The 12,006-nt window shown below is 40.7% G+C and overlaps 1 long non-coding RNA gene across 1 annotated transcript; it reads left to right on the top strand.

Annotated features, from left to right (window-relative positions):
- Positions 1-1,289: 1,289 nt before the first annotated feature.
- Positions 1,290-8,495, top strand: LOC145545415 (uncharacterized). The gene is made up of 2 exons (XR_014082064.1): positions 1,290-2,806; positions 5,031-8,495. It is a non-coding gene; the product is annotated as an uncharacterized LOC145545415 (long non-coding RNA).
- The last annotated feature ends 3,511 nt before the right edge of the window (positions 8,496-12,006 follow it).

Genomic DNA, 12,006 nt, shown 5'->3' with positions numbered 1-12,006 from the left:
TTGACGTACTCCTTTTTCTATTTGGAACCAGTCTGTTGTTCCATGTCCAGTTCTAACTGCTGCTTCCTGACCTGCATACAGGTTTCTCAAGAGACAGGTCAGACGGTCTGGTATTCCCATCTCTTTCAGAATTTTCCACAGTTTATTGGGATCCACACAGTCAAAGGCTTTGGCATAGTCAATAAAGCAGAAATAGATGTTTTTCTGGAACTCTTGCTTTTTCGATGATCCAGCGGATATTGGCAATTTGATCTCTGGTTCCTCTGCCTTTTCTAAAACCAGCTTGAACATCTGGAAGTTCACGGTTCACGTATTGCTGAAGCCTGGCTTGGAGAATTTTGAGCATTACTTTACTAGCATGTGAGATGAGTGCAATTGTGCAGTAGTTTGAGCATACTTTGGCATTGCCTTTCTTTGGGATTGGAATGAAAATTGACCTTTTCCAGTCCTGTGGCCACTGCTGAGTTTTCCAAATTTGCTGGCATATCGAGTGCAGCACTTTCACAGCATCACCTTTGAGAATTTGAAATAGCTCAACTGGAATTCCATCACTTCCACTAGCTTTGTTCGTAGTTAGGCTTTCTAAGGCCCACTTGACTTCACATTCCAGGATGTCTGGCTCTAGGTGAGTGATCACACCATCGTGATTATCTGGGTCGTGAAGATCTTTTTTGTACAGTTCTTCTGTGTATTCTTGCCACCTCTTCTTAATATCTTCTGCCTCTGTTAGGTCCATACCATTTCTGTCCTTTATCGAGCCTATCTTTGCATGAAATGTTCCTTTGGTATATCTAATTTTCTTGAAGAGATCTCTAGTCTTTCCCAATCTGTTGTTTTCCTCTATTTCTTTGCACTGATCGCTGAGGAAGGCTTTCTTATCTCTCCTTGCTATTCTTTGGAACTCTGCATTCAGATGGGAATATCTTTCCTTTTCTCCTTTGCTTTTCACTTCTCTTCTCTTCCCAGCTATCTGTAAGGCCCTCTCAGACAGCCATTTTGCTTTTCTGCATTTCTTTTCCATGGGGATTTTCTTGATCCCTGTCTCCTGTACAATGTCACGAACCTCTGTCCATAGTTCATCAGGCACTCTGTCTATCAGGTCTAGTCCCTTAAATCTATTTGTCACTTCCACTGTATTCTCATAAGGGATTTGATCTAGGTCATACCTGAATGGTCTAGTGGTTTTCCCTACTTTCTTCAATTTAAGTCTGAATTTGGCAATAAGCAGTTCATGATCTGAGCCACAGTCTGCTCCCGGTCAACAAAAGGGTGGGAACCAGTATCTTGGAAAGCATATGGTAGGTATGGGATTAGTGTTAGTAAAAGGATCAAAGAAAAAAAAAAGCCCTTTTATAATTCTTGAGTGGATTGCCTTCACTTGCTAAAAGACTAGCTGAAAATTGAATGAAATTAACAAGCAGGTGTTAGATGGGGATGCAGGGCATTAGAGACAATGTATTGAACTGAACAAGTAATAAAGAGCCTCAGGAATGAGGCTTGAGGAAAACAAATGTGTGTGCTTGCACATGTGCACACATATATATTTAGCTGACAGTGCCTGTCTTCACCCCTTTGCAGTTAATTTAAGAGCTGCCCTCAAAGGCAAATTAAATTGTGTCCACTGTGCTATTTACAAACATTGGGGGAGGTCTGGGGGCATGATGGGAGAAGTGGTGGGAGTATGACAGGGCAAGGCAGTTAAGGATGAAGGAGCAGAGACTCCAAACTGAAATTGCTGGGTCCACCTGCTACATATTAATTATGCGACAATTACTGTCTATTTAGTGTCACTGCTGCATCTTTTAAGAAAAAGAAGTACATTTGGGAAATACTTAACAAATCTACTCACCAAAGAAAGAAAAGGTTAGAATTCTGTATATTTTTTAGCTACATATATTATTAAGAGAAACTAACTTGACCCCATTTGATAAAAACACAGTGAGTGACTACTGAGCAAAGAAATCAGCCTAAACATCAAAGTTTTCCATTGACTACAACCAATGCTCTAGTTCTGTCTAATAGTTTTAAGTACCCAAATGATATTAACTTGTGCACTGTTTTGCATTTTGAGTTAAAAAAGCACGTGGTACAAATATGTAAAGGAAAAATGCAGTTAATATTGCACACTACCCACTAGCATTATCCACTGTGGCATCATACGTTAATAAGATGGATCTCAAAGATCACAGGTCTTCCTGGAGATGTTGCCTCAACAGGAGAACCACAAGTGTTATGTAAAAAAGAACTGTCCCCAAATTGAGGAACGTTGACACCAAATATATCTGTGTACTCCTTCTGATGAGTGATGCACACTTGTTCACTTGTAACTACCACTCTAGAAGCTACTGTTCATTGCCTGCATGCCGGGGCCACCAGTTTTTCTATACATTGGGCTGAAATTAGGTGTTCTGCTCAACTGGCAGCTTTCTTTTTTTGTGGAGACATCCTTGGGAGCCCAGTTTTTGTCCATATTCTTATATCTTCTAGTCTTGGAATTTTGATGGTGCTTGTCCTTTTGTCTTCATGGAGCATTTTCAAGCTCACCTGCAATCCTCTCTAGCCTTCCTCTCCCTCCACTTTTTTCACAGATAATATTTTAGCTTGCTGGGAAACTATTATTGTTTGCCTAGGAGCTGCTGGGTTAACACAGTTTTGTTGGGATCTTCTGTGTTATGTTTATTTACATGTTTGTTTTTTGTCTGTTTACATCATGGCTTTGATCCATTTCAGTCATTTGGGGAACTTATATTTAAATACAGACCCATGACTAGAGTTATGAGCACCACTTTCAAGATGTTTTTCTTTAGTCTCTGCCATATTTTATTTTATTTATTTTTTTTTTTTTATAAATTTATTTATTTTACTTGGGGGCTAATTACTTTACAATATTGTAATAGTTTTTGCCATACATTGACAAGAATCAGCCATGGGTTTACATGTGTTCCCCTTCCCGAACCCCCCACCCACCTCCCTCCCCCTCCCATCCCTCTGGATCATCCCACTGCCCCGGCCCCGAGCCCTTGTCACATGCATCGAACATGGAATGGTGCTCTGTTTCACATATGACAATACACATGTCTCAATGCCATTCTCCCAGAACGTCCCACCCTCACCTTCTCCCTCAGAGTCCATAAAATTGTTCTATGCATCTGTGTCTCTCATTCTGTCCCGCATATAGGGTTATCGTTACCATCTTTCAGATTCCATATATATGCATTAGTATACTGTATTGTTGTTTTTCTTTCTGGCTTACTTCACTCTGTATAATGGGCTCCAGTTTCATCCATCTCAGTAGAACCGGTTCAAATGTATTTTTTTTAATGGCTGAGTAATATTCCATTGTGTATATGTACCACAGCTTCCTTATCCATTCATCTGCTGATGGACATCTAGGTTGCTTCCATGTCCTGGCTATTGTAAACAGTGCTGCGATGAACATTGGGGTACACGCGTCTCTTTCAATTCTGGTTTCCTCGGTGTATATGCCTAGCAGTGGGATTGCTGGGTCATATGGCAGTTCTATTCCCAGTTTTTTAAGGAATCTCCACACTGTTCTCCATAGTGGCTGTACTAGTTTGCATTCCCACCAACAGTGTAAGAGGGTTCCCTTTTCTCCACACCCTCTCCAGCATTTATTGCTTGTAGACTTTTGGATAGCAGCCATTCTGACTGGTGTGAAATGATACCTCATTGTGGTTTTGATTTGCATTTCTCTAATAATGAGTGATGTTGAGCATCTTTTCATGTGTTTGTTAGCCATCTGTATGTCTTCTTTGGAGAAATGTCTGTTTAGTTCTTTGGCCCATTTTTTGATTGGGTCATTTATTTTTCGGGAATTCAGCTGCAGAAGTTGCTTGTATATTTTTGAGATTAATTGTTTGTCTGTTGCTTCATTTGCTATTATTTTCTCCCATTCTGAAGGCTGTCTTTTCACCTTGTTTATAGTTTCCTTTGTTGTGCAAAAGCTTTTAATTGAAAGCATTTCCCCTAAAGTCAGGAACAAGGCAAGGATGCCCACTTTCACCACTACTATTCAACATAGTTTTGGAAGTTTTGGCCACAGCAATCAGAGCTGAAAAAGAAATAAAAGGAATACAGATAGGAAAAGAAGAAGTAAAACTCTCACTGTTTGCAGATGACATGATCCTCTACATAGAAAACCCTAAAGACTCTACTAGAAAATTACTAGAGTTGATCAATGAATATAGTAAAGTTGCAGGATATAAAATTAACACACAGAAATCCCTTGCATTCCTATACTCCAATAATGAGAAAACAGAAAGAGAAATTAAGGAAACAATACCATTCACCATTGCATCAAAAAGAATAAAATACTTAGGAATATATCTACCTAAAGAAACAAAAGACTTATATATAGAAAACTATAAAACACTGATGAAAGAAATCAAAGAGGACACAAACAGATGGAGAAATATACCGTGTTCATGGATTGGAAGAATTAATATAGTGAAAATGAGTATTCTACCCAAAGCAATCTACAGATTCAATGCAATCCCTATCAAGCTACCAATGGTATTTTTCACAGAACTAGAACAAATCATCTCACAATTTGTATGGAAATATAAGAAACCTCGAATAGCCAAAGCAATCTTGAGGAAGAAGAATGGAACTGGAGGAATCAACCTGCCTGACTTCAGACTCTACTACAAAGCCACAGTCATCAAGACAGTATGGTACTGGCACAAAGATAGAAATATAGATCAATGGAACAAAATAGAAAGCCCAGAGATAAACCCACGCACATATGGACACCTTATCTTCGACAAAGGAGGCAAGAATATACAATGGAGAAAAGACAACCTCTTTAACAAGTGGTGCTGGGAAAACTGGTCAACCACTTGTAAAAGAATGAAACTAGAACACTTCCTAACACCATACACAAAAATAAACTCAAAATGGATTAAAGATCTAAACGTAAGACCAGAAACAATAAAACTCCTAGAGGAAAACATAGGCAAAACACTCTCCGACATAAATCACAGCAGGATCCTCCATGACCCACCTCCTAGTCTCTGCCATATTTTAAACTGCCTTGGCCACATAAATACACAGAGAAGTAACTGGAATATAATTTCTATATACCTCTACTAGCTATGTTGGTCTACCTCTAAGAAAAATGTTGTCAACTGTCTCTTGCTTAAGTAAACTAGGTAGGAGATCAGTAGCGGCTCTCACAAAAGGGGAGATGGAATTGGAGCCATCAACAGGATTAGATTTCACCACATTCCATTCCCTCTGGAGCCAAAATGCCAACTCAATTGGCATCAAGTATCTTGGGTTTACAAGTTATGAGAAAGAACCAAAGGGTAATAACGTCTCTTATGAGAAGAGTGGAGATTCCAGAGGGAAGGGACATGGGCACAAGTCTGTAGGCCTTGGAAGGGGGTTGTAAGAAAAAGAGGGATTGAAGAGAGAAGGACCGACAATTTAGAATATGCTCTTCCCCAAATCTAAATTCTTTGAGCCCCTTCTTCTGTGTAGCACACAGGGAGAAAACTTCAGTTTAAATTGGCACTGCCTCTTTTCTTCTTACACTGCATGGTTCTTTTTGAAACATATCTGATCCTAGGACCAAAGTGTCGTCAGGGCAGAAAAGAACAACCTCCAGATACTGCTGAACAGTGCAGCCTTTGCTCTAGTGATAAGGCAGCCCAGAGGCCCCCAGCCCTCCCCAAAGACCTGACTACAACAGTTCTTCCATCCTTCTCAGTGGAGAGGCTCAGTAAATTAAGCACTTCAGTGATCCACAAAATATTGAATCTTCCTGAATCTGCATGAATTTTGTCTTTCTATTTCTAAAGTCCTTGGGAAACTAACATGTTGATTTGGAGGATTTCAAAATTCATGAGTTTCCTAGGAACCAACATGGAAGGGAGATTTATTTATCTACTGCTATTCTTTGGGGTTATAGAATTTCTGTGCCTAGGTTTTCTTTAAAAAAAAAAAAAAAAAACTTCAGAAAAATAAAAACACTAAAGGGAAATATAGGAAAGCCTCCTGGACAAATGACCATCCATAGGAATGCCTCCAGGACAAACAACCATTTGGGTTATACAAATGGAATATACTTACAGTATCTTAGATCTGATAGCAACTTAATCAGATGTAGGAAAAAGTTCACAGAACAGGACATGGGTTCTCAAATTTCAATGTGCCTCAGAATCACCGGCGGGACTTGCTAAAAGTGAAGATCCGAGGGGGCCATCCACTGAGATTCTGGAGTGGGGACCCCAAATCTATGTGTTTCATAAGAACCACTGGAGCTTGTTGCAGGTGGTTTAGTGAACGAATTGTTAAAAGATGTCAATTTGTCCCAGGAGCCTCAGTTTCCACCTTCTCCACTTGCTCTCCTTTCCTTCTCCTGATCCTCTAAAACAGCCCTCATCAAGGCCACCATAACTCCCATGTTCCCAAGTCTGTGGTCAGTTCTCATCCCCTCTTGCATGACCTAAAGACAATAGTTGACCCAGCTGAGCACTCGCTCTCCTTTGAAACATATTCTCCACTTGGCTCAAAGGGCACTCCTCTTTCTTGGTATCCCTTTCCCTTTCTATTTACTCTTTCTCAGTTTCCTTTGCTGACCTTACCTTTCTAATTTCTAAATTTTGGAGTGCCCCAGGGTTTCAATCTATAGGACTTTCCCCTTCTCAACCTATACTCATTTCTTCAGTATTTTCATCCAGTGCATTGGTTTAAATGCTCTATTAATGCTGGGAATTTCTGAACATGTGTTTATAGTCCATTCTGCTCTCCTGAGCAGAGTTATAGATCCAATTGCCAGCTCAGCATCTCCAGTTGGATGTCTAAGCAGTATATGATAACATGTACGAACACCCTGACTGATCCTTTCTCTCTCAAAACCTGCTTGTTCATCAGTGTTTTTCAGCTTAGTAATGAGTAATTCTTTTCTTTCAGTTGCTAAGTCCAAAATCCTTTAGTCATCATCGACTCCTCAGTTTCTTCATATTCCACATCTAAACCCTCAGCAAATCCTGTCAGCTCTACTAAGAAAAGCATCCAAATCCAACCACTTCTTGCCATTTCCAGTACTCTCAACCTGGTCTAAGCCATGATCACCACTGTGTTACTACAGTAGCCTCCTAACTAGTCCCAGTGCCTGCTCCCCCCACACTCGGCAACCAGAGTGTGATCCTCTTTAAACAAGAGTCAGGTCACGTCATGTCACTCCTCTGCTCAAAACCTCCAAAGCTTTCTTGTCTCGAAATAAAATCCAAGTTCTCCACAATGATCCACATGAAACTACATGGTCTAATCCAGTGCTACTTCCCTGACCTCATCTTGTACCATTCCCGCCTCAGCCTTTGCACTAGCTACTCCTCTGCCTAAAAGGCTCTTCTCCCAGGAACCCATGCTTGCTCACTCACCTCCTTTGGGTTTCTGTTCAAATGTCCTCTGTTTAGAAAGGTTACCTAAATGTAGTAGGCAGTGTCTAAGATGATCTCCACCTCCTGGTATTCATACCCTTATATAATCCCCAACACTTGTATGTGGGCTGAATTTAGTGTTGTGCCTCTAGCGAATAGAACTAGACTGTGGCGATGGATGTCATCTCCAAGAGCACGTTACAAAAAGACTATGGTCTGCATCTTGGGCACGCTCATCTCTCCTTTGCCTGCTACTCTGTGGGAGGCCAACCACCATACAGCCAGGCCCAGGTGGCAGAGACTGAGGGAGGCTTCCAGCCAATAGCCCGCAAAGAACAGAGACCCTCAATCCAACAGCCTGAAATTAACTGAATCCTGCCAACTCTTCTAGCTGGCACACGGAATGGAATCTCTTGAGAGACTTGAAGCAGAGACACCAGCTAAGCCTTTCCCAGTTCCTAATACACAGACACTATAAGTTAATAAGTTTATGTGTGTGTGTGTGTAAGCCATAAGTTTTGGAGTAATTTCTTATTTGGCAATATATAATTAACATTCTGATCATCTTATATATTCACAAAATCTGCTACCCTTGCCACCTAGTATTCCTATTCCTCTTACCTTCAGAACTTTCTACATAACCCTGAGCTCTCAAAACCTTGCATATTATCAGTTTGTTTAGTTCTGTCTCTACCCACTAAAATAAAAGCTCCATGAGGCAGGGATATTGGTAGGCTTTTGTCACTGTTATATTCCCAGCACCTAAAACATGCCTGGAACATAGTAGGCACTCAATAAAAATGTGTTGGATGAACCAATGAACCTGAGTAAGGGAAAGAGCTTCGTAAAATGGTGAAAATACAACTCACAAAGTTGTGGTGAGTGTTCAATAAGCAAAATACATAACACCTCTGGTTCTTAGTAAGTGATTAACAAAGTAAGGTTCTCCCTCCAAAAGAAGCTTTCATCAAATGACATTAGTACAGACAGATAAAATTGTAGTATTTTTTCAGACTGAGATGCTTATTTGCATAATTCTTGGCAAAGAAGATGGGACAGCTCATTTAAACTAAGGTACAAAGCATTATTAGTTCAGTGGCTGTTTTAATTGTGGGTATTACCCAACTTGTCTCCATTCTTCAGGATCTCTGAAAGCAAACAGCACTGCACTAAAATGTGAGCCACACCTTCAGTTTTCTATATTGTTCTATAACTCAGTTTCCTTTCAGCATTAAGGACTTTGAATTCATCAGAGAAGTTCTTTCAGACCTCTACAGGCTCTGAATTAGATTCTCACTTTGAGAGTCATTCAGGGAAAAATAAAAAATAGTTTCTTCTGTCACTCTTATTGAATGGCCTCTTAAAACCCCACTGTCTTCATAACCATTGCCAGACAATAAGATAATCCCCTGAGCAGTAGGCAATTATTACCACTTCAAAACCATTGTGCAGTTGCCTCTGAAACGAAATCATTGAGTTACATGATCTTCAGTTATTATGAACTTAGCCATTCTCCAGCAGGAAGCAGCATAAGCAGACCATTTCTACAGAACAATAATGTTTAAAACTTTAATATCGGCCAAGCCATAGGAGCAATTTTCCTAACAGGATTGAACTAAGGATAAATGGATGTCTGACAAGCTATTCAACTGCACCAATGTTTCTTGAAGCCTTCAGGAACTGTATGTTGTTCATTGTTTCATCCAAATCTGGCACAGTTCCTGTTACATGAGCGGTGCTCAGAAAATGTTTGTGGATTAGATAGATGAATAGGCAAATTAAAACATTATGATAAGCCCCTGAATGACTGCCTCCTTGTATAAGCTAGTCCACCTGGCTGCAGTATCTGGGTGGTCACTTCTTTCTTGCCTGAATCAACTGATGGCCTCACTCGTCTAAGTAGTTAAATAGACTTTCAAAATCCTGAACTGCAACTCCTTAAACATGTATATTGGTCCTGATAATGCCACTCTCAGGCTTGGTCTCCCCATCTGTAAAGCTCGCATAATAATACCTCACAGGGTTATTAAAAAGTTTAAATTAGCTAACATGTAAACATAATACCTATAACAAACACACCTAGACAATCAGTACATAATTGTTCATTAAACCTAGCTTTGTCCTCTGTCTCTATGATCAAAAATATCCCACTTGACCTGTTCTTTCTCAGTTAGTTTTATTTCTCAAACCCCCAGGGAAAGGTTGGCCCTTAGTATGGAGAAATTTATGCACCAGCCTAATATTTCCATCATTGTGTCTGCTAACTTCTTTTATTTAAAATTTTTCTATCTACAAAGTGCTGTTGAATACATTATTCTTTGAGCTCACAACCTAAAAGATTAGTAGAACAAGAGCTGAGGCCCTGTTTTATAGATGAGGACACTGAGGCATAAAGAATTAAATTACTTACACAAGATCACACAATGGGAAAGTGGAGTCTTAGCCTCAAGCCCAGACCCTTTTCACTAAGCCGTATAGTCTCTAGCAAGTGAATTGAGTCAGAAAGCCAATAGAAGAGCCCAGATACATTTGCCAGTCAATAGTCTGCCTGAAGCAACACAAGTAACATAAGATACTAGGCAGGCAGCCCCTTCTGGAATCTCAAACCTGGGTCTTTATAAATTGACCCACCAGTAAACATCTATAGCCCACAATGGAAGGGAGCCTTTGAAAGGGTGGTGCCAAGCCTCCTTTCATTCATTCCCTTAGTGTCAGGTGATGGTGACAGGCATGGGCCAGTCCCTCCAGTAATTGCTCTGGTGACAAAAATCTTGGAACTGAGAGATATTTGTGTGTTTGTGTGTGTGTATGCACATCAGAATCCTGTTTTACTGGTCCTCCGAATACAGAGCCCCAAGCCACCCAAAGGGTCTTACCACTTTGTAGCACAGCCAGATAGATCCAGGAAGCAGGAGTAAATTCACAATCGTTGACCACCTACTATGAGCCAAGCACTGTGCTAGGCCCTTGATATATATCACTCAGTTTAATGTTCAAAACAATCGCTATCTCCCTGTAGCGGACAAGGTAGCACCCTCCCAACCTCCAGTCCCTGTTTTCTCAGTAAACTTTCCAATTCTGTTAAGGTGCCCACACCTCCTCCACATAGTCCATATGTTCTAGAGAAGCTGACCTGCTCTTCTCCTAGGAGGTGGGACAAGTGGATGGGCTTAAGCTGATCAGTATAAGGACATCCTCTGGTTACAATTCAGGAAAGACATGTGGCCGGTATTGGGTCAATAAGAAGTTTGCTGGGAGTATTGGAAAGAAGCTCAGTTGTCCCTCTCCTCCTCTCCTTTCCTCTTCTCTCTCTTCCTAGAAAGTGTACTAAGTTACTATGAAGGCTGGAATCACCATAGTCATTCAGAAGCAGCCACAGGGTGATGTTGACTCCACAAAAGGCAGAGCAAAGGGATAGGAAGAAATCTGTTCTCTGATGATGTCATTGCACACTGACTCAACTATATAAAGTTTTCCCCACTTCTTAAATTCTCTGTTATATGGGAATCAAATTACAGCATTTATCAGTTTACCTGGTTTGAGTTGGGCGTTCTATTACTTACAACATAGTCTTAACTGTATCAGTTAGGGTAAGGCTAGGCTGTCGTAACAAGGACACCCAACAATAATGAACTGGCTTAAAGAAGTCAGAGACCATTTCTCTATCTTGTAACAGTGGACATGTATTCCAGGTGGGCCACAGGTCTGCTCCATGTATTCATTTAGAAATCCAGGATTTTCCAAGTCATTGCTTTCTTACCTATGGTCTTGTCCTCAGCTCCGTGGTCAAGGTTAGGGTGCTGCAGTTTCAGTCTTGTAGAATGGGGAAAGAGCATGGAGGAGTCTTACATTTCAGAGCCAAGTGAGTCATACAGCACTTCTGCTCACACTGCTCTGGCAGGGGATTCATCCCTTGGCCACACCTGACAGCAAGGCAGACTAAGAAATATGTTAGTAGCCATGTGCCTAGCTACATGTCTATTACCACAAAAGAAAATAAGAACGGATTTTGATGAACTGCTACAGTCTTAGCCACATTAACCATTACAGAACCCCTTTTATAGAAGAGAAAAGTAAGGCTGAGAAAACTTGCCTAAAGTCACATAACCAGTAAGTGGCAGAGCCAAAATTTGAACCCAAATCTCCAACTCTCATTACTGCACATTCCATAAGGTAGACTCTTCTTGCTCTTCCATGTATATAGTTATCCCTCTCTACAATTCCAGTTCTTAAATAACATTGCCCACCATCAGCAACATATATATAGGTATAGGTTACTAACCAGAGCTCTGTCAGTTGCCTGGTTCCCGGTTAAGGTTGCTGCTTCCTCCTTAACTCCCAACCAGTATGTTCTTTCCCATTCTCTAGGGGAAGAGGTGTTGAAGGAAGGATTGAGGCGATTGCCCCAGGTCTGGCACACAGAAAAAGAAGGTCTCCCTAGTTATACTCACCTGTAATGGTTGTTACTTGAAAACTTAAGGAGAAATCAAGAGACAAACTGAGGTCAGAAGCAGAGACAGAAAAGGTAACACATAGAGGAGAAGGGGAAATGCATACATGGAGGATGGATGGCCACTAAAGTCAATTTAAAAAGAGACTG

This window comes from Giraffa tippelskirchi, chromosome 4 (genome assembly GCF_054371585.1).
Source record: "Giraffa tippelskirchi isolate mGirTip1 chromosome 4, T2T-mGirTip1v1.2.pri, whole genome shotgun sequence".
NCBI lineage: Eukaryota > Metazoa > Chordata > Mammalia > Artiodactyla > Giraffidae > Giraffa > Giraffa tippelskirchi.
Note: the sequence above shows the minus strand (reverse complement) of the source record. Positions and strands in the feature narration are given on the sequence as shown.